General features: G+C 44.5%; 1 protein-coding gene across 8 annotated transcripts in view; it reads right to left on the bottom strand.

Moving 5' to 3' along the window:
- BACH2 (BTB domain and CNC homolog 2) overlaps positions 1–23,040 on the bottom strand; it is a 198,292-nt gene that overhangs the window by 167,549 nt on the left and 7,703 nt on the right. Inside the window, exon 1 of one of the 8 annotated variants that reach the window (XM_032989904.2) lies at positions 20,033–20,078. The exons of 6 other annotated variants lie outside the window; for them this stretch is intronic. The gene's annotated coding sequence lies outside the window, so the exon portion shown is untranslated. Of the gene's footprint in view, positions 1–8,710; positions 9,011–20,032; positions 20,079–23,040 lie in introns of those variants that run through there. One more of the 8 variants, XM_032989903.2, reaches the window with a different exon arrangement.

Genomic DNA, 23,040 nt, shown 5'->3' with positions numbered 1-23,040 from the left:
TAACATATAATATTCAAAAAATATTAAATCCACACTGAAGACTCAACAAGGCATTCACACAAAAAGATGTGGTGATGAAAAGCAGATACTTTGCATAATCAGCAACAAGATATTTCAAATGTAGTCATCAGAACAGAGGAGACTAGCAATGCCACACCGAAAGGAGCTGGCTGCAGAAGAGCGATACTGGTAGCGTAGGCAGGGAGGGATGGGGCACCAGTGCCTGTGCACCTCCACCCCCAGAAGAAGAGGGAAACAGCTATACGCAGCTCTTCAGCTCTGCCCAGGGGGCAACAGCATCTGCTTGTTGTCAGCCTGAGGGGTTACTTATGGCTTTGGTAAGTACCTTCCCCCTAAAGAAATACCCCTCGGTAAAACTAGGAGAACAGGCAACCTGCGCAACCAGCAGAATCACAGCACCTGATCAGTGCCCGCTCTCACCACGCCAGGGAGCAAACTTCATCCTCCAGGTTTGTTTTGACCCAAGTAGGCATCAGCACTGGCCTCTCTCCTGGCACCTCCTGAGGTCACTCTCCCACTGACTTCCTTCAAAATGGGACATCACGGTCCAGCTCTCCTCCGTTCTCAGACCACCACAATCCTCTCAGGCTCCCAGCGGGCTTAAGCACACGTTTAGCCAGAATTCAGACCTCATTTCAGGTCCACAAGTTTACTTCTTCCAAAGCACAGAGGAAGAACTCAGACATACTGAGACTACGAGCAGCCCAGTGGCAAAGGACTTGCAGCTCAACATGACCTGGCAATGTGCGCTCGCAGCCCAGAATGTCAACCACATCCCGAGCTGCATCAAGAGCAGTGTGGCCAGCAGGTCAAGGGAGGGGATTCTCCCCCTCTAATCTGCTCTGGTGAGACCCCCCTGCAGTGCTGGGTCCAGCTCTGGGGCCCCCAACAGAAGGAGGGCATGAATCTGCTCAAGCGGGTCCAGGGGAGGGCCACCAAGTTGGATCAGGGGGCAGGAGCCCCTCCCCTGTGAGGCCAGGCTGAGAGAGTTGGGGTGGTTCAGCCTGGAGAAGAGAAGGCTCCGGGGAGACCTTATAGCGGCCTGACAGTGCTTAAAGGAGACCTACAGGAAAGACAGAGAGGGACTTTTTACAGGGGCATGTAGTGATAGGACAAGCAGTAATGGCTTTAAACTGGAAAAGGGTAGATTGAGATTAGATGGAGGAAAAAATTCTTCCCTGTGAGGGTGGTGAGACACTGGCCCAGGGTGCCCAGAGCAGCTGTGGCTGCCCCCTCCCTGGAAGGGTTCAAGGCCAGGCTGGACGGGGCTTTGGGCAACCTGGTCTGGTGGAAGGTGTCCCAGCCCGTGGCAGGGGGGCTGGAATTTGATAATCCTTAAGGTCCCGTTCAACCCAAACTGTTCTAGGATACGGATGGATTTTACATGGGCTTTAGAAACCAACTTTTACTTCAACAAGTAGGAGACGTGTGTAGCCAGGCAAAACAGCAGTTCCTTACACGCTCTACCTTTTGTTTCAGCTGATGCAGAGGGTGATACAGCAAGTATTCTTCGGACACCACTTGCTGGTCCAGAATCACAGGGCTCATCCTCTATGTCAGGAACCAACATTCTCTGCCCTCCCTGCCCTGCTTCTCGCTGCCACAAGCCCCTGGGCTCAAGAGAGCCCATGTACTACAGAACCACACCTGGCAGCTCCCCTCTGCACTTAGGCAATTGCTTACACATTGTTCCAGAGGCTCTGCAAGCTGGAGACTCCCTGTTCATGCTACAAGGGAGAAGTAAGGAACTTGAAAATTTCATCTGAAAGAGACAGAAGTCTCCTGATGATAATGAACTGCCAGGGTTTTCTGTCTCAACTTTAGGTAGAACTTCAAGATGCCAGAGAAATCATCCACCCCATCACAGATGCAGATGCCAGGAGAAAAACAAAGGAAAGGCTCTCTTATGTTAATATTTCAAGAGGATGATTTTTTTTTTATTTTTTTTTTTTCCCAAACTGAATTGTCACAGGCTTTGAAGTACCACCACACTTATAGTGTGAGGCCTGGCAAACTCAGATGAAAATGGCTGATGAAATTCAGGTATTTTTGTTTTGTTGTTCTTATGTTTGATGTTCACACTTTGAAATCTGAAAAAGTTGGAATGTGATTGCTATTCTTGCATGATAAAGGAAGTTTTTATCACAGCCCTGAAATACTGCAGAGGTTACACACAACATACACAGCTCTATTACTTCATTGTATCAAGCCCACAAAGTTGTTACCTGCAGAAAATCAATTCCTACTCGGTAGCTATTACAGAACATTATTTTCATTTGCACAAGAAAGTGTGTTCTCCCTGGACTTTTAAAATTATATTACAGTCTTTAGTTTTCTTTGGAGGTACGAGGAACATGAAAAAAAAAAAAAAAAAAAACCTAACAGAAATCTGAGGCAATGCTATAAACCAGATGATTTTTAACTAACAGTTGCAGGGTCCTCTGGAAGGCTGGGATGCGCTGGGGCATCCCCTCGATCTGCACAGTGTGGGAGTTCTCTGTACCCCAATTTCAGACCCTGCTTATCTGTTGGGTATTATTCAGCCCAACTAGGTGGAGTTAAATCCCAGAGGCTGCAGAGAAGAACGGGCAAGGAAAGGGAAGGGGGAACAGGTCAGGGGATAAGCCCCTGCCAGAGACACCCCCAGGACCCTTAAGCAGAGGATGGGGAAAGTATTAATCAGGCAGGCGGCATGGGGCTACGTCCCCTCACTGCAGAGGCAACAGGGGCTATCAAGAATGACACGGAGCTCACAAGGGAAGAAATGTGCTCAGATAAATGGGAATAAGCAGGCAAACATTTGCACTGCTGATTCTGCTGAGTGAGGGTAATCTGTCCTGAACCAGATTTTGAATTTGTCTGGAAGCAGGCACTGGTCACGGCTTTCCAGGTGAACACCAAATCTGTGCTGGATGATGCTAAGTGGGGAGGCTCTCCTTTCCTGGCAGGCTTTCTGGGGGAGGCCAGGGGCAGGCAGGCACAAGGCTGTGGGATGGAGCCCGAAGGCAGCAGCCCCCACACCAGGGAGGATGCGGGGAGGCGCGCACGCCCGAACCCGAGCTCACCCTGCAAGTGCAGGTCCCAGGCGCAGCTCGTTTCTCATAAGCTGATTAAAACCAACAGGTTTGTGCTCGTATTTACTGAAACGCTCTGGGTATTTTGCCCCCGCCTGTCTCGCTCTGCTTGCTTTAAAGAGAGGGCATCCCAGAAGAGCCAGCCAGCCAGCCCCACGCAGCTCTGGTCTCCCCATGGCTGCTGGTGGCCTTCCCTCCACCCCCATGCGGGGGCTCTCCTGACCCCGTCCTCAGTGGCTAACGCTCCCCCCTCTCCAGGAGCACCCCAGCGCCTCCTCCCTTCCCATCACCATCAGAGCAGACATATGTCACGTCACCCTGCTTAGTGCTTCTCTCCAAAGCCAGCCGTAAGGAGTAGCTAATCCTCTCTAAGCCCCGGAAAGGCAGGTAGCCTCCATTTTACACGTACAGAAATGGAAGAGGGGGTAAAGAAGTTCAGCCTGTTTCTTTCAATAGATCCCCGAAGATCAAGCACAGCATCGGTAAGCATTTTAGCTTAAGGTCTGAGGCCATACAGGGTAACCTACCAAATAAACCTAACAAGCAAGCACTGAATGCTTATATGTGTTTACATGACACAAAAAATTTACTCTGGGCAATTTCTCTGGGTAAGTTCATTGCTCTGTAAGCTTGTGTGTGCATGCTTGTGGCTGTATCCTCTCCTCTAATCTTCAAGCTAATTTCAGCCCAAGAATTGACTGGAGGCAATGGGAGCAATCCATGCAGCCTTGTGAGCTTCCTGCAGAAATCTTTGCATGGACTACACGAGCCACGCTTCCCATTCTCCCAGCCTAACTGTTATACAAGAAAGGCAGAAAGACAAAAAAAAGCTGGAAAACATCACTTGCAGAAACCACGAGGTAGCCAGCTGCAAACCTCTCCTGCACAGGAACTGCCAGCATCACCACTGGACATCCCTTGGATTACCTGACCTCTGGGCTTTCCACACGTGTGGTTATTATGCAAGGTCATACGGTTCAACACGTGATGGACTCAAAGTGATGGACTCCATCCAGAGGATCAAGGAAAGCTTTGAGAGAATGCTGCCGTTTGGTCGGTTGTATCCTGTTTGGACACCTAATGGGGATGGCCCTGGTCTTCTAGGGGGTCCAAAACCTTGGTAAAATTAGTGAGGGTGTGGAACCCCACACCCGCATTACATGTTACAGAAGAATGATCTCCAGTACCAACACTGGTAGATTTAGAATCACAGCATCATGTTTTCCAGACGGAATATAAAAGTTCCTTTAAAAAGGCATAAACCTTTTTAAAACCTCTTCATAATGTTAAGATTTTAAAGTGACTGAAATAAATGCTATCTGCTAACAACAACATTTAAAGTGGGCGGCAATCCTGGTTCTAGCATACTTAAGCTTCGCATCAGAACAAAACTATCATAAATTGGTTAAAAACCACAGCGATATGCAGTTGACACCCACGTATGATATACTGGTGCCCAAGAACAAATGATATGTGTATAATATATCTCAGTATGCTCCATGTATTATCACTGTTAAGAATAATGCAAAGTACTTAAGATCTAAAAGTCTAATGCAATTTAAAAAAAAATGTAAGCCTCTCTTGCACACATACATATTCCTCTTTATTCTCTATAAAATCAGTATTGTTGACTAAAACATTCTTTGTATAGACAGCAACAGATCAACAAGAGGTTATCAAATAATATAGATGAAGGCATATTTATAACTATGATGTCCTCCAGTCCTTTTTCCCTGTGTTTTTTATTGTAATATGTACACTGAAAAAAAAAGAATAAATATTATATATAAAATATGATAAACAGACACGCAAATAGCACCTGAAATGCAAAATATTAAGTTGCCAGACATGGCCTCCGAGTAACAGTGATTCCTTTGGATATTGCAAGTAACTGCAGGAACAGGAAATCAATTAACAAAATCATCTCGGTCAGGAGCAACTGTGCTCAACTGCAATAAGTACTACTGATGTGAAAGAGTCGTACATTATAAAAATCTTCCCTCTGTTTCTGCCAAGAATGAAGTGCCACCTGACTCCTCACCTGTAGCTCCACAATACAGTAATTCTGACTTACAAGGTCTTCTGATTTCCAATCTAAAGTTTACTTTATCTCAGTCTGCAGAACTGCACAGATGCTTCTCCTGTGAAAAATGAAATCCAGCCTGCTGCTGACACTTCACTAGTAATCCCAAAAGCAAGAACTGTGGACCCTTTGCGGTTTAAAAAATTTCTGCTTTCCTGCTAAAACCCAGGTATCAGTTCTGACAGAGTTCTACACGAAATCGTCCCCCTTGCTCAAGGAAGAAAAGCTCTGCAGACTTTACCCACCAGCACGGGCCCCGTGGGGCAGCCCCTCGTCTGCTGGAACAGGTTATCTGCTAGGGGAAGGGTTTTCTGCTCTCAGCTGCCTGCCAAGGGTTTGCAGAGCATCAGTTGTTTCCTTCAGGAATGGTGAACGGCCTCTCAACAGAAAGCACAAGCAACCTAACAGCCGTTACCCGCCTTCATTATTTGTTTTTCTTCTGCAAAACACACTCCAGAGGTGATGCTGGCACTGTATTTCTCAGAGTTTTAACTACCTGCAAACACATTAGCAAAATAAATGAAGGTGAAATGGCATTTCAAATGTTGGTTTCCCTGGGGTTCTTTCTCCCACAGAGAAACATTTCACTAGGAAAAACCTTTACATCAGTCTTTGGAACTAAACACTTGAACTAAACCTTGGAAATAAACTTGGACAGGAAAAAATGGATCTTTCAGTTTATGAAGGGAATTGATTATTAGCTTGCATAACCCCAAATTCTCCTCTGATTGAACAACACATTCAAGACAGATCATGGACAAAAACCAGATACCTACTGGGACAAGAAAAAAAAAAAAAAAAGCAAAGGCAAGAAAAAATGTCTCTTAAGACTGTACTAAGTGCACACAAAAGCCCTTTTCTCAAAGCCTAACACTTATTTTCCCTGCATTTATTTTCCCACATTTAGCAGATCATTTCCCTAGCACCCCTGAAAAGAGGAACAGTAATTCTATGCATTATTAATGATCACAGACTACAACTCCTAACTGCAATCATTCTAGGCTGAACCTCATGTAGTAAACACCGCATTCCACAGACTGACAAGCCAGCTTTCAGATAAACATGCTTGCTTAAATATCAAGTATTAACACCCTATGGCAATCTGAGTCCATGCACAGTGACTCAGTGCAATTATTCTGAGTGTAACAATAAGTGGGCAGTCATGCGGATTTGTAACTTATTGGTTTAAGCATTAAACAACCAAGAAAAATTAATGAAAACTATTCAATTTTAGACCAGACTGGGTACAAAATACGAGGAAATATTATAAACACAACATAATCTCATTTAATCAGACTGTATAACACATAGGTTTTACAAATATTTACAGACATTAATCTTGTTAAGTTGATTTCCAGAGTTTTATTCAGTAACAGGATTGATTGGCTGGAGAAACACAGGCTCAGAAAAAAAAAAAAAAAAAAAAAAAAAAACAAAACCAAAAAAACCAGCTGAAAGCTCTATTTTTGTCAGAATGATGGATTTTTTCTTAAGTTACTTGTTTTGTTGTCTTTTGTTTCAAGACTATAAACATTATTAGCAGTTCTCCAACTGGCAAGAGAGGCTGAGATGTTTTGTCTTCACCCTTTTGGATTGCTTTTTGTTTTATTACACAGTTCAAGAGTCAGGGAAGAGGCAACAACTTTCATATCCCTTCCCTGCAAGACCACCTTCCCTTTGCCCACAACGGGATCTTGCCACTGAAGCAGTGCGTGTACCTCTGCTCCATGGGTTCACACTTGCTCTGGTAAGAGATGGGTTGCAGATCCTGATCAGCAGAACTATTGCAACCTACACAAGTTTACATATCTGACACAACCAACATTAACATCCAGTTCCCTGTTGTTTATTTGCTTCCCATCATCGCTGATTTCCCACAGCCAAGCCTCCATATGGCTTTCATGTGGCCACAGTTATTTCTGTTTGCACCGAGAGGTCATTTTGTACGCTGCTAGCAGAAGGGATACTGCTTTCTTCTGTGACTTCAGGCAGCTTTTAGGAAACACAGATTTCCTGCCCCCTTTCCAACTAAAGGCAAAGGTCAGTGAGTCTAACAATGAAGTACAGTGTTGGAGCTCGGTATTTTAGTGCTAAAAAATTTACCCACAAAAGCAAAGAGGACAATTGCTATATAAAATTCCACACGCAGTGCACAAAACATGTCCTGTCCAAAACGTGCTTGTAGCCCACTAAAACTAAACATGTGCTTGTGCCCACTAAAACAATGCTATTATGTATAGGTTTTCCCAGAAAAATGATACATTACTAAGCAAAGGTCCAGTACATTAAAATTGGTACATCTGTTTTTCTGTAAGAAATGAAAAGTACAATATATGCAATATGAACAAAATAGGGTACCTTCCTTGCTGGACTCAACAGTAAATGGCGACTTTCACACTTCCATGTTATGACCTGTCCCAATCTCTCTGCCATCCCCTTGACCTATCAAAAGCATTACACCAAAGGGGTGATTTTTTTTTTTTTTTTTTTACATCAACATTGCTGGGCCAATTATCCTCCTCATTTCACTAATAGGGCTATATCTAGTGTACCATCCTACCTCTATGGTATTCCTCATATTCAGGATCCAAGAGGAAATATATTGGAACAACTCTGCCATAACTTTTTCAGACCAGTACAATACTATCCAGGTCACCAAGCCCTCACTAATAAGTATTTATGAGCAGCTGATTTTCAAACATCACCTTTCCCAGGCCAAGAAAATAATTATCAAAAAACTACATTGAAAATTGTTTCATTAATTGGGTCAGAGCTTGAAAGCATGGTCATAGCCATCCCATACAGGGAATGGCAGCTTTTGTGCTAATGTTGACTATAGCTCTTCTACTCCATTTGGAGCGAGATAGGCCCTAAATCTGCACAGCTCTGTGTGGTATATCAGTGATCCTACCAATCAATGGCAAGCCCCTTATCTATTTCACTGGATACGGACTCGTGGTCTGCCTGATGTAATACACTGCGTTTAGTTTTGCTAACTTTCATCCCCACACAGTGGTACTTCTAGTTTATATAATTTCTTACAAGACTTCCAGATGTACCATTCAGAGGAAACACTGGCCATGTTTAATAGTAACAGTATGATATACTGTACATAAGAAAATGCCTTCTCAGATTACACTCATGGTCCACCCCACCATCAGCTTCAGGTAGCAGAGCTGCAGCAGCTTCAGGGTAAGGCACAAGAAAACTAACACTGGTCAATCACAGCAAAATCTACCTCATCCTGTAACTTCAGTTCCCCCACCCCTGCTAGAAACCAGGCTCTTAGGAGGATGCTTATGCCCCAAAGCATGAGGCTGCCAGCTAGCAACTTTCTCCAGTAGCTTCTATCCTGGAAGGCCTCACCCCTTTGGGTTACTCACCGGGATACAGAAAAGGCTCATGCAAACCTCTAAGGCTTCTTCTGTAAAAACAAAGCTAAGCCACTTTCTCTGCCCCAGACGCTTAAGCACGCTTCATTCCGCAGCCCCGTGACGAGCATCCAGCCACTCACACAGGTGACAAAACTCACCGTGCCGGCTGCTCGCCGCAGCACTTCCCAAACTAGTCAAGCGTGGGGTGGAATCAGGACGTATGCATATCCAGCTGCTTTTCCTGAATGGCTTCAGTTAAATTAAAACTCTTCATCTACTCATTGACTTCCTCCATTTAAGCACAATTAGTTAAAATGACACACATCACTGTAGCAAACAGGTGTGTTGTACCCAGGGGTTAGAAAAAGACAAAAGATATTTACTGTATAGGAGAGACTGCCTGTATATGAAGAAAACAGACTGTCATAGACTGAACTTGCTCATGCATCAACAGCCAAGAAAAGAGTTAGAAATGAATGGGGAAACTTTTACGGTTGCCTCTTCAGCTGGGCAGAAGCAAAAAGAAGGGCCTCTGGCAGGTTCATCAGATGACTTCTCTTTTGACTACTCTCCAATTAAGGAGAGGCGGGAAAAGAATCGTAAGCCCTTACTGCCAGAAGAGCAAAAGCATGCTCTTCTCATGCTCCAGCCCCTGGAGAGCTGCCGCCTGACCTGCAGCACACCTTTATTTTTCAGTAGTCTTCCATCGCCCTGCTCTTGCTCTGCAGAGACATCGGTTCATGCTCCAACTCCCTGTTCCCACTTTTCTTGTCCAGCCCCTCCACACATTGGTCAAAGCAGCCAAGGAAAGGACACAAACGGTTATTGTAGTGGTTGTAGAGCACCTAGGGCTCCTTCCATGGGACCTGACAACTGGGAGTCCCTTCACTAGCGCAGGTGAGCCACGGCAGAGCGGTGGCACGGGCTCCCTGAACCCCCGGAGGGCCTGCCAAACTCAGACTCTGCTCTAGCTCGCCGTTCCTCTGCCCAAGGGAAATCGTTTCCCCTACACTGCTTCACTGATTTGCAGCTGGTTAAATACTCCCCACCACCACCTCCTTGGTGAGCGCACACACATACACAAGCACATGGTCTGCAGCTGCAAGGAGAAACCCCAGGGGAGGCAGAGCTATTGATGTGCCATATATGGCCTGCCACCAGTTGAGAAAGCTCCCATCTGAAAGGATAAATTGCTTATCTTCAGTGTCAGATGTTCTCTGCACTGTCTTAGATGAAGGATCAGTCCCATGTCTGTGCCAAACCCCTCCCTATCCATAAAAATTACACAGATCCATAAAGGAAAAAAACTCTGATTGCAACAGACTGTGCTGCTTGGTCCATACCGCACTTTGCGACCCTTTCTTCCTTTCCCATATAAGTGCCAGGAACAATGCATCGTTACTTTGAGCTTCTCCTCTTTTGAGGACAGGGGAAGACAGCTGAAGAGTGCTTCTTCCTATGGCCTTTGTTTGGCTAGACTCCTACGGCACCCAAATTAACCTGTTCTTGGTTAGGCTGACTATTTCAGCGTAGCTCTGCTCCCCATCTTAACTGGACCCTCTTTTCAAGGTGAGGGTGATGGCTTTATGTGTTGTAGGAATTGTTTCGTGCCAAAGCAGAGAAGAAAAGAAGTGATGGTAGGAATGGGACAGAAGCGCTAACCTACTTGGCTGGTGGAGTCCAAGGATAGTACACTGGCCCACATCCTCACAGCCAAGAAGAGACCCGCTGGTTGAGGGCAGATCCTTGCATCTCAAGAGACTACTGCTGGGAACGCCAACGAGAAAAATGAAATAAAAAGCTAGGTCACTGAGACTACTAAATGCCAAGTGGCAAGAGAAACATATGCAGACAGGCTCATTAATCATGAAATACCCTCATTGCTCCCTCCTGCGCCTTGCATTGAGGATCCAAGACAAACACTAGAGTTCTAATCTCTTTTCAAGAAATTACACCAAACTACATAAATCCTTGGTTTCTCCATGTTTGGGTTTCTAGGCAATAAGATTTTAATATAACGCTGTTCCACACCAGGTACTAGTTTTAAAATGGCAGTCAGGCCTCCCCAACTTCTGATGGTGGGAGGTCTGAGATGCTGCGTATGACCAAATAAGTCTACTTCTCTGAAGACACTGTGGGATTCCCCCCCCACTTATATGAGAAGCGACTGCTTCTTTTTGTTGTTGCTGGTGGTGTGTTTTTAATGTAAATGCATTTCCCCTTCCCCAGAAAATGTTCCCAAGGTATCATGGCACCCTGAGAGTAAGCCTCATGTGGTATCTTGCTCAAAGGGAAAACCAACGTTTTCTCCTACAGAGACCTGAGGAGACTCCACAGCCACGGTCCTCCCAGAGAAGACCAGCAAGATACTCCCAAGGGAAAGCAGAGGCCAGGAGCTCAGGATTGACCTCAGAATTTTCAGTCTTCCTACCTAATAACTGTTGTTATGCTAGCACAATACATGTTTCCAAGTTTGAGATGCAAAAATAAGGTCCCTGCAATTAAATACTGAAGTAAGCTATGGTGAACAATCTAAAAAGGAGGACCCAACTACATCAGATTTTTGGACAACTGCTCAAAGTGGGCAGTTCCTTAAATAAGGCCTAATTTTAAGGTACGACTGTCATACAAGGGCATAAGAACAGTCTTCTCTCTCCTTTTTGCCCTTAATGGAGACTCACGTAAAAGACCATTTTCTCTGGGAAGCAAATGGCATCGCTGCAAACTAAGGTAAAACAACACTGAAGGGCGTAGGCCCCATTGTATGTATCTGTAGCAATGACAGCTCAGTACATTTCCATCTTCCCCTGCCTGCTTGATCCCATCTTTTCTCTACCACAATTCACTGACGACTTACTTTTTCCACCTTAAATTTCTGTAGCCTTATGAGCAACACAGTGAAATGGCTGAATTTGAAATATCTTTTTAAGAAGTCTCTTTTTTACTGACCTGAATGTTTCACTGATAGGGCTTTTATTAGAATCATAGAATCATTTAAGTTGGAAAACACCTTTAAGATCATCGAGTCAAATGGTAAATCTAACACTGCCAAGTCCACCACTAACCCATGTCCCTAGGTGCCACCTCTACACGTCTTAAACACCTCCACGGATGATGATTCAACCACTTCTCTGGGCAGCCCACTCCAATGCTTAACAACCCTTTCGGTGAAGAAATTTTTCCTAATATCCAGTCTAAACCTCCCCTGGCACAACCTGAGGCTGTTTCCTCTCATCCTGCCACTTCGGATAAGAGACCAACACCCACCTCACTACAATCTCCTTTCAGTTATAAAGAGTCTCCTTTTCTGCAAACTAAACCCCAAGTCTCTCAGCCACTCCCCATAAGACCTGTGCTCTAGACCCTTCACCAGCTTTGTTGCCCATCGTTGGATGCACTTCAGCACCTCAGTGTCTTTCTTGTAGTGAGGGGCCCAGAACTAAACATGGTATTTGAGGTGCAGTCGCACCAGTGCCACGTACAGGGGGATGATCACATCCCTACTGGTGCAGCTATTGTGGTGCAAGTGGACAGAATAATTGGTTGCAGAGGAGGGGATGAAACAGGAGCCTTGAGATGGAAAACTTTGCAGTCCTCTGGAGAAGCCCCATGTGAACCCATGCTTTCAGCTTCAAGCTACCAGCTATAGATTACTGAAGACACATGAGATTTTGGCTTAGCCCAGCACAGACACGGCTGCCCTACCTACGGCTTTACAGCAGCAGGTACAAGGGTGACACATTCTAACACAAGGCATGCTAAGGCGCTGCCAGAAGAGCACGGTGTTGTGATGCTCTTACCTCTGGGTCCTGCCCACGGATGAGCATCATCCCACCAAAGATGCACAGAGCAAAGAAGTGGAAGGGCCTTTCTTTCCCTGCTGAAAACCTACTGGAACAATAACCACCTCACAAAGGGTACCACAGAAACTTTGCATGCTCACTGATGATGTCTGCAGTGTCACGCTTCTGGTTCCTGGTGCCCTGTCCATACGTATTTCAGACAGGGCAAAAGGGATACCCTTATTTTAGCAGCTAGTTCAGTTATCGATACAGGCACATTCTCCGCTCATCATAAACCTCCTTTGTATCTGCCAAGTACAACTGTTAGGGCAGGGAGTAACAGGAGAAAGATATTCTGCATTTATGTTTCCGTTAATTCAGCAAGAGAAATAGATCAAATGCTCATTTACTCTGCATTCCAGGACACTTCTCCTAGACACTATATATAGTTTCTCAGATACCAGCATCTCCCTCACCTACATATTCACACTAATCCATATAAAATTATGAGTCATTACACAAAGTTCCATCCAGAAGAGTAAGCCATTCATCCTTCGGGGGAGGACGAGGAGAGGGGAAATTAAGAGCTGTTTCCAATTTAATTGGCAGACTTTACATTTTTGCTCTGCTTCCACTGGAAAGTGTGGTACTAATTTTTCTGCCACAGCTTGCAACCACAGTGAGACCTCGATCTGCTCCATTTATGTCTACCAGTAGGACCTCTAAAAAATAAAATAAATTAGAATTTTACTTGCCATGTGCCTCTGGTCAGCATGCAATTCTGCGTGCTGAACTAAATGATTGTGTTGCTCTGGGGACTCAAATGTTTTAAAACTCCCTGCAACTGTGAAGTCCCTTTTTCACCAAATCAATGGCAAAATGGCAGAGTTTAAACGGCACATTGTAATGCTCACACCAACTACTCAAGTCTCAGTGTCGTGTCTTGAGAGCACAATGCGTTCTGAACTCATTTTGAAAAAGGGAGAGAAGTAACATGGATTCACTCACTATACTCTGCATACTCTCTCCTTTTGCTTTCATAGAATTAGGCACATGTATGCCACACCCTGTCTTTTTACTGTATCTTCTAGTCAAAAACATGGTTTCCTGTATGCAAGCAGCTCTTTTTTGGGTAGTGTTAATTTAAAGTGAGGTTAAATACCGCAACTTGGAACAGGTATGTGTTTTAATTCCTACATCACCTACTCTGACATAGGAGTTTTAGTTATATATTCCCATATATTCCCCCCTCCAGTGTGCCAGAGGACAGGGCTTTGACTGTCTTCTCATTTTTTACTCTTTGTGTAATTTCTGATTTTTTTCTCAGCTGCTTCTTGGCTTTGCACCACCTTCTCTCTCGCTTTCTAATCCAATGATTCAAGGCTCGCAGCTGCACACCACTTTTGTGGCTATTTCAACTCTGCCTCCCTCACCTTGTTCCTTTTTGCAAACCTAAATCAGGGCAGCCAGTCTTTGCCCCCTGAGCAATTCAGGGGGGAGTCATGGACTGAGTCGCCCAAGAGGTGCGAGGGCTCTGCTGGTGCAGGGACTGGCCATCGTCCTGCCCGTGTTGAGATGGGTGAAGTCTACAGGAGCTGCTGAGCCCCCAGGACCACCAGCAAGGCAGCCCCAAGGCAGCACTGAGAAGCAAATTCTCTGGAAGAGGACTGGCACCTCCTACTCGAGCTGCTCCCGGAGCTCCTCCAGCATTCAAGGAGGGACACCCAGGAGACCCAGTCTCTACAAGGACTTTGGCAAGCAAACTGCAGGATTACAAAGACAGTCAACCTCGGGTCCAAAGCAAATAATACACACAAAAAATGACAGGTAAGCAGTCTTTCTGCAGCAGATGAACTTGAGCCAAATTGCTATGAGAGTTTCAGCACCTTTTCCCAAATTAATTTAATTTTATATAACTTTGCTAATGGTTCACATCTCTCCACATAGTTGTGGGGCATTAGATTTCCCTACAGTCACTCCTTTTCAAAACATGTATCGAGACTTAACACTTCCACAATAGATGTGTATCTGTTTTCAAAAGCATCAAACACACAGTCTAGAACTACTGTTGGGTCCTCTAGTTGCAGTCTCAATTAACAACAAGATACAAGGTGGCACAAACATCAGAAAGACTGCTCTAAACCTCTGTTTGATATCTAAGAGCTACATCTGACAGCTCAACTTGCTTAAGCTCCAGTGGAGCAGAGCATCTGGAGCTCCTGTCAACCACGAGCTGATGCCAGATATTCCAGGTACCTCCATGGGGAAAACACCCTTTTCTTCACCAGGAAGAGGAGCAGGTAAACCCCATCATGGCAGAACAGGACAGGAACTGAAAAAAAGGTTATCAGTAGGCACTAAAGCTGTACATTCTGCTAAGAAAGAAGGGTGTTACATCAATCAGATGTACGTATAAGTATAGGTCTGCTCCCTTCCATTCCCACCTCCTCCCCAAGCCAGCACGTGCTATTTTATCTTCACCATTAGTGTGATGGCAGTGTAGCTTGCTAGGCTATAGCGTTTCATCTGAAATGTAAGGGAATATGAGCACACATGCAATACACTCAACAAATATCCGAGACATTAAGCAGCACCTGAACAGTTAAAGAAAATCACAGGCCCTCAAGTAAAGGCTTCAAAATTACAAGGTAATTAATCTGTACTTGAAAATGTTAACACCAAGCTTCTTGGGGTATGGTCACAGAGGAAAGGCATCTCGTCTAAAGAGAGAGAGTCTCCTCGCAAATAACAGGTGTTTAAGCTTTCTTTTTATTTATTTTCAAGGCTCACCAACAGTTTGTTTCAGAAATTTAAACCTTAAAGGCTATGAAATTATTCAACTTCAAATATTATCTTTGGAAGGTAAAAAATGTCTACTCATAGCTAACGAGTAACGATAAGGGAAAACCTTTTCTTTTAAAATAAAGTTATGCTTCTTGCCTTCTAAAAGTTGTGGAAACTTTTAAAGGTAGAAAAGGCCATGGCAAAACACACACACACAAAAAAAAAAAAAAAAAAAAAAAAAAAAAGAAGAAATGCAACACTAGATTAAATTTAAACACATTGCATACCTAAAAAGGGCATATTCGACCACAACCTTAGTCATAAACCTACAGCAGCAAATCAGTAAGAGCAAAGACGAAGTACCGCAGGCGCGACCCAGCAGCCGCCCGGCTGTCGGCGGGTTCCAGCGCACGACAACACACGCCAGAGGAAGTGGGTATCGTACCTCGCCCCGAGCATCTCCCCGTCTGCCCCCCACCCTCCTCTGACCACCTGTAGCAGCCTCAGAGGAAGCCGATGCGCTCCCACATACTTTCCAGCTGTGCTGCGTACGCACGCAGCCGCCGGCACACGTGTGAGAATACCTACGTGGAGCACCAGCGCCGAGTCTTTCTGCAATGGTTAACCTACTTTGCAGGCAGCCAGGCTTGCTTTCTTTTCTCTTTATTTAAAAAACAAACAAACAAAAAAAAAAAAAAGCAGCCCAAGGGGCAAGAGAGACCTCTCCATCCCGTTCGTGCCCTTTCCCTTTCTCCCCCGCCCCCCACGCGCCTACCCACACCTACACAGTGCTGGAAAAAAGCTGTAAGCAGGGCATTACCACTAGTGCCTCCTGGGTATTGGGAGCTGTGGTTTTGAGATTAGAAACCCAGTGAAGAAATTTCACCCTTTTGACCAGGATTTTCCATAAGCGACTGAACGTGAGTTAGGAAAATAAATTAAAAAAAAAAAAAAAAGTGAGAAATGTCTAAATTTCCTCTCATGCTCAGATGCGGCAATATGGTTGAGATCACTTCTCTATGATAAGCTAAAATTCTGGCAAAAAGGGCACACACCAAGTGCCTGAGAGAAGGTGCCCAGGCGCAGGGACCGTGCTGCTGGGAACACTGGGGGCCAGTGGCTGGCAGCAGGACCTGGCTCAGGCGGCTCTCTTCATAGGTGTTAAAAGGCATCCTGCCTCCACCAGCTTCAAATACATTGCAATCTGTATCTTCATCGGTTGTCAGTCCTTTAAAGAAAAAAAAAAAAAAAAACAAACAACAAAAAACAAACAAACCCTCCCCAAGAAACCCAGCAGCCACAGAAAAAGAAGTTTTACCCCCATAAACCCCAAGTAAGAAAAGAGCAGAAGGGAACAAGTGGGGCTCATGGAAGGAAGAGGTGCAAGATCTCTGCTATCAGGAAAGTAACTCGCTTTCTGAGGGTCCTCTGGAAACTCCTGGGGCGCTTTGCATATTCTGCAACAATGATTTTTCCCTCCTTGAGCTGTTTCAGCCTCACCAATATGCCAGGGGAGGGGCCCATGGGTGGGGAAGGAGCTAAAAATAAAAACAAACACTGAAAAGCTATTTGTAAACTGTTTCACCCCGGTGATCATTTCAACTCGCGGTTTCTTTAACCGCCTGAGCAGCACACCTGCAGAGCGAGTCGGGGCAGGAGACACCCCGTATAAATACCCGGGAGAACCCTCGCCCGGCTGCACCTCCTCGGGCACCTCAATGCGCAAGAGGACGGGGATGTCCTATGCATGGGGATGTCCTAAACCTTACAGTCAGGAAAGAAATGGAAGGTTGGCAAGGAAAAAAAAAAAAAAAAAAAAAAAAAAAGGAGTGGGGGGGGCTGTAAAAATTTCTCAGATGAAAATGCTCTGAATACAATTTCAGCTTTGCAAGAGTCAACACTGCCCTTATCTGGGTTTCAACAACTACAAGGTCTCGGGCACCTGGTCATCTCCCTCTCATCTCACTTTTCTCAGACAAAGAAAGCAGCTGTGCCAGGTGTTAGACCAAGTATGGCCGTAAATCCTGCAGCCTCCTCTGCCCCGTCCGGGTGACCTGAACCCCGAAGCCTGAGACCCAGTGATTAAGCGATCCCCCAAATGCCACACGGCCCCGTGAAAGGCAGGTGCCCGTCTCCTCCAGCGTCAGTTCAGCCCTCAAGGTCTGTCGCCCGGCACTGCCGGAGGTCAGGAACGAAAGGCTGGAAGCCAAGGCATTTCTCGCAGTTTTGGTTTACTCATAATCCAACGAAACTGCACCAGTTCTCACCCCTGGGTGGATTACTTCCTTTAAAAAAACAAAACAAAAAAAAAAAAAACAAAAAAACAAAAACCAACAAACAAACAAAAAAAAAAAAAAAAAAAAACCAAAAACCAACAAAAAAAAAAACAACAACAGAAAAACAAAACCCCAAACCAACTTCAGGCGGTGAATCAGCCATTGCTCGAGTCACGCACGCACGGAGCGCACCAAACCCAAGCGATAGCTGCACCGCCGACCTCAGCCCTCGCTCTTCTCCCCCCCGCTGCAAAACGAGCAAAGAGGCGAGGGAAGGCTTCTTCACAGTGCTCTGAAGGTTTAAATCCAAAACCTAAAAGCAACGCCGGTGTGGGCACAGAGATCCTATGCGGGGCGAGGGAGAGCGGAGGGGGCTCGGGAGCCCGGCTACCGGCACCACCGACCTCATGGGGCTGCTGCCCCCCTTGGCTCAGTGCCTCCTAGGAAGGTGGAAACTTAGATTTTTGGGCAAACAAGGGAGCAATTTCGTAATATGCTAATCTTACAGAGAGAGTTTCTCAGGCTATTCTGGTACAGCTTTTGGGTCCCTCCATATGCAATCCTACAGGGTTTCATTTTTTTTCTTTGAAATCAGGCAGGGGAGCAGCACTCTTACAGGTTGGCTCCTGGATGCCTTTCAACCAAAAGCAGGTGAAAGCTCCGCTCACGCTTAAGCCAACTGAGAAGACATATCCAAGAAATTTTCAAATTCCAATCCAGCATCGCTCCTGAAAAGCTCAACAGCTGAAACTAAGACTGAGCCAGAAACAAGTAACTTTTGAAGTATGATAGTTTCAATCAGTCTAAAGAGACAAGCGCATTAACTAACACTGCTGATGTTGGAAAATCTGCAGATAATCAGGACAGGCAAATCTCAGAAGCTGGTGTTCAAATAAGCATCCCCAGTATGACTGTTTGTCCAAAGCTTAACCAAACTATTCAAACTCGCTGGTGTGCAAAGTCAAACTGCAAGGAAAAACCTTTCAGAAGCCATAATTCTTCACACTGGAACACGCCTACCAGGACATTTCAGGTATTGACACAGACTATAATTGGATTTTAGGAATGGGGAAATGCATCTTCCCCTACATTTTCCTTAATACCAAATCTTTTTTTGTTTATTTGGTTTTTGGTTTGTTTTTTTTTTTTGTTTTTTTTTTTTTTGGGTCTTATTCTGACAATAGCAGAGCACAAGAGACTTCTGCTTTGACCCCGTTATGCTGTGGCAGGAGGCAGACACGGGCTGCCTACAGACCCTACAACCAAAGTCTATTCCTTCCCATCCACTGGCTTTTGCATTCCCTCTTTACAAAACTGTAGCACCAGGGTCACCCTAAAATCACCTCATCACCTGCACCAAGGGATTACTGCACACAGAGATGACAACTTCGCTGCAAGAGAGGGACTGAGGTTGCAGAGGATGGGGAGGACGACGGGTGCCTGGGGAAGGAACAAAGAAGGTGTGGAGCCAAGCAAATCACTTTTGGTACCCGTGTTTACCACCTCCACCCCACCCTACGTGCCGTCCTCGCACACCCTCCCTGTAGCAGTCAAGTCTCTCCTGCACTTTGAATTCCTTTGCTGCTGAGCATGGTAGTTGGCCCTTTCATGTTATTTTAGAGCAGACTGTAAAGACTTTGGTCCTATAAAGTTCTCCTGTGACACTACTGACCTTGTTACTCTTTACGTTACTCCAGTTTCCATAAGAAAGAAAAAAAGTAGTTAAAAAAATTCTCAAGTGATTCAAACAAGTACTGTGTTCATCTTCAGAAATGACTGGCATCACCTTGAGATCAAAATATCTACCCGATCGCTACAGGAAGGCTTTATAGCTTCAAGTTCCATATAGATAACACTTCAACAGCAAAATTATTTTTTCCTCACCAAAAAGAATCATAAAAAGCACCAGAAATATTTGCAGAAGGCAGCTAATACCAATTCCAGCTTTCCTTGCAAGCTATTTTCACTAAATTAGTCTTGATAGCATCACAATCTGTTGAGGTAGGGAACAATATAAATTAACAAAGTCATGTCAGTCTGGGCAGGGAGGGAGGGAGGGAAATAAGGAGGCAATATTTATCCACTGAAAGTAGGAGCTGCGAAGAAACACAAGCAGCATTACACTGATTAAGTAATACATGGCTTTGTGAACAACAGAACTTGTGCATTACATTTGCAACCTTGTGTTTTGCTTTAATAACTGCGGCTAGACAAAACAATTGGACTGTAGCTGTACCACACTGCATGCCAGATCCTACTTGCTTTGATCTTAAGGAACTGTAAAAATTTTGAAGGGAAAGTTTGGAGGTGATCTGAATGATGCTCACAGCTTTTCAAGCTTGGAATTTAGTGGTTAGTGCATTAAGCATTACTCACTTTCTGAACAAAGTGGAAAGTTAACACAAATTGGCAGATGACTAACTGTCCAAGAAACAGATTACTGAATGAATCACTGATTCTACTTTTAGTCTAATAATAAGACAAATGAAAAGGAACAAGAAGGGGGAAAATACAAACAAAAAAATTCATGGCAGAGTGCTTATATTTGCACTGTCCATGAACTTCCAGCTACAACAAACTAGGCAACGATTCTATCATTTACCATGAGTTTTACATTCAGGTTAGCTCACTGACATACCTCAGCGAAGTCCAACGAGCACACAGCCAAGCAGAACCTCCCGTGCTGCACCCAGCAGCATGACAGGTTACCAGCTCTGACTCCCTCCTTCACCCAAGCGAATTCAAGTCGATCAGGGTGGCTCTGATCATCTGCTGAACCCACTACTCAACATCTCCAACTGCACACACTCGCCACCATCCCCAGAGTGATAAAAGGTTGCAAGAAAGACCTGAAGGTCTAGTATCGCGGAACCACCTGCTTCAAAAAACTCTCCACAGCCACCAGGTCTGCTTATCTCTTCAGCTATAACTTAGGTTTAAAATCTAAATTCTTGAGATCTCATCACAGCTGGGAGACAGGTCACACAACCAGGTCACGTCAGGTCAAGAGCAACCAAAATCAGGTGGGAATAACAGCAGTTACTTAAGTATTTGCAAAATATAGTACTTTTGCATTTTGTTAACGTAGGTGACTTGCTTGGTTGAGTTCTGTTTTCCTCTAACTGTTCTTTCAATTGTCTGCTGCAAACACAAGACAAAATGAACAGCCCAGACCTCTCACGCCCTGGCAGCAAGCTCTTACTGCCAAGCTACAGGTTAGGCTGGGCACAAACTGCTAACGGCTTTCTGCAGGGCCCCCACATCGCAAAAGCAAGACAACAGTGACCTTCAGGAGATGGGGCACGATGCTGTGACGGTCAATGCGCTTTGGAAGCCAGGTGCCCCCTGGTCATCTCTAGGTCTTCTAACAAATTTTGGTTTAATTTGATTCCTTACCCCGTTCCTTGCCAGACCCTGCAGTAAATTCAACTGGCAGAAAACCAACCTTACACATACAGCGAATAATCTTCTGCCAATTTAGCTCTCAGGGCTGGCCCACTGTGGGATGCGAGAGAGGCCAGGACAAGCGCAAGGAAAGGAGAGGAGATGATGCAGGGCAGAATCACAGTCTCAAAATCCAGTAGCAACAGTGTCTGTTGCCCTTCACAGGTCCAGCCCTCAGCAATTTTGGACACAAGCCCCATTTCCAAGTCAGCAGAGCTCAGAACATGGATGAGATTAAGATGCGTTATTCATTCGTCATGACTCGACCATCAACACACTTCTGATGGCATGATTTTCTAAAGACAAGCTGAAATCAGAGCCCTGAACCTATGCCTTCTTGAACTCTGAACAACAACTGACACCATATTTTGCAGTCCTTACTGATTATCCTTCTGTGAACTTCAGTAAGAACCGTCCATAAATAAATCTCTTAAATTGGAAGTTGGCCTATTCTGCTATACCAGTCTGAAAATAGTAAAATCTCTCTTATTGTTGCCATGTAACAAACAACTGGATTTTCACGTTTCAAAGTTACATCTCCACAGGCTTCTGAGCCTCTATTTTTAGTTTGCCTCTCCCAGTAAGAAGCTACAAGACAAAGATTCTCCATCACAGCCTGGTTATACAAGAAACTAGCAAACACATCCAAGGTATTTCAGCACAATTCAAATTAACTACATAAATATATTTAAATATTTAGTGGTAAAAGATGCCCACTGATACTGAGGGAGCTGGGATAGGTCTAGATTTACTGAGAATCTGCCGCAGAGTGGATTTTGTAAAAAGCACACTGCTTTTAAAATAGAATAATAAGAAACAAAGAACCACAACATCCTTATAAGGAATAACTTACTAGTATAAATACTGCAATAACAGAGAAAGTAAACATGTAGGTTTAATAAATGTTGGAATTTTCACTCTAACAGGGATGAAAATACTAGCTCTGCCTCATTTATAGTCTTTAAATCTTACAAAACCACAGGCAACTTGAAAGCAGGCAGCAACACTATATATTAATGCAGCAGACCAGGAGACACTGACTGGACTATCATTAAAAGTAGACTACCTTGCATAAAAGAATTAAAATTTGATATGTTGTAACAGCATGGAGGGCATGCTCTGCTTGTATGAAAACAAAATAACCTTGTGTTCTACAGGGTATATAGTTTCAAACAAAATGCAGTACGGGCTAAGGGTTGCTTCACTGCACTGAACATGGGGCAGAGCCTTTACAAGATTTCAGCCTCATACTTAAACAGCTAAAAGGATGCCAACACATCTGAAAATTATTACTTTAAAAAGAGAAAGAGAAGAATTTAATAGATCACTTTCTGATTTGCCCTTTTTTCAGTATCACTTTCATTACTGGAAGACGTGCATTTCCTCCTAGATAATGACAGACACATCCTGCAGTTGTCGTTCATTCTTCAACTCCTATTTTCTGTTTACTTTCCTCTCCAGATCCTCTGACCCCAGCTCAAACAGCAATACAGGTCACTCAGCAATCTTACTGCCCTCTCTTTACCAGAGTGGGAGAGAGGTGGGTAACAGCAGCTTGGCGAGGCGAAGTAGCATGCCAAGTCTTCCCCCGCTCAGCATAAATAGATTATATTTTCCAGATGCGCATCTCTGACATGGAGGCTAAGCATCAGCAACACTCACTGCGGTGAAACACGAAACACTGAGGAGACAGGAGAGGGGAAGATTTTAGCACCGCAAGCAGTGGTACAATTAGGCTTTTTTTTGGAGGGTATAAGGTCTTCCACTGTTGCACAGCAAATCACTAAAGCTTCCATAAGTTGAAAAATTAAAAAAAAAAAAAAAACAAACCTAAAAGTAATATTTTCCAACCTTTCACTAAGAGTAGGGGCCAAAACCACACGTTTTAAAGGTCTTCCACAGTTTTATTATTAGAAGTAGAAACCCTGCTGATACTGATGAGTCATATGTATTGGCGGAAACCAAGAACACCCATTTTCTTCATGTGTTACAAAGCTCTCAGTGTGGTTTTCTATTCACTACTGGTCGAAGTAGTTGACTAAAAACAAAACAAGTGTCAAGAATTCACCTTATTGTTATTAAAGCCTGTTTTATACCAGCTGATTTTGTTTATCACACTTTCAGAGATGGCTTACTTTTCGCCCCATTCCACAGAAAGAAGAAAAATACACCAAAGACAGCTAAGAATCTGAACTCTGTGAC

Source organism: Tyto alba, unplaced genomic scaffold, assembly GCF_018691265.1.
Source record: "Tyto alba isolate M040663 unplaced genomic scaffold, T.alba_DEE_v4.0 Super-Scaffold_40, whole genome shotgun sequence".
NCBI lineage: Eukaryota > Metazoa > Chordata > Aves > Strigiformes > Tytonidae > Tyto > Tyto alba.
This window is presented reverse-complemented; position numbering and strand designations above follow the sequence as displayed.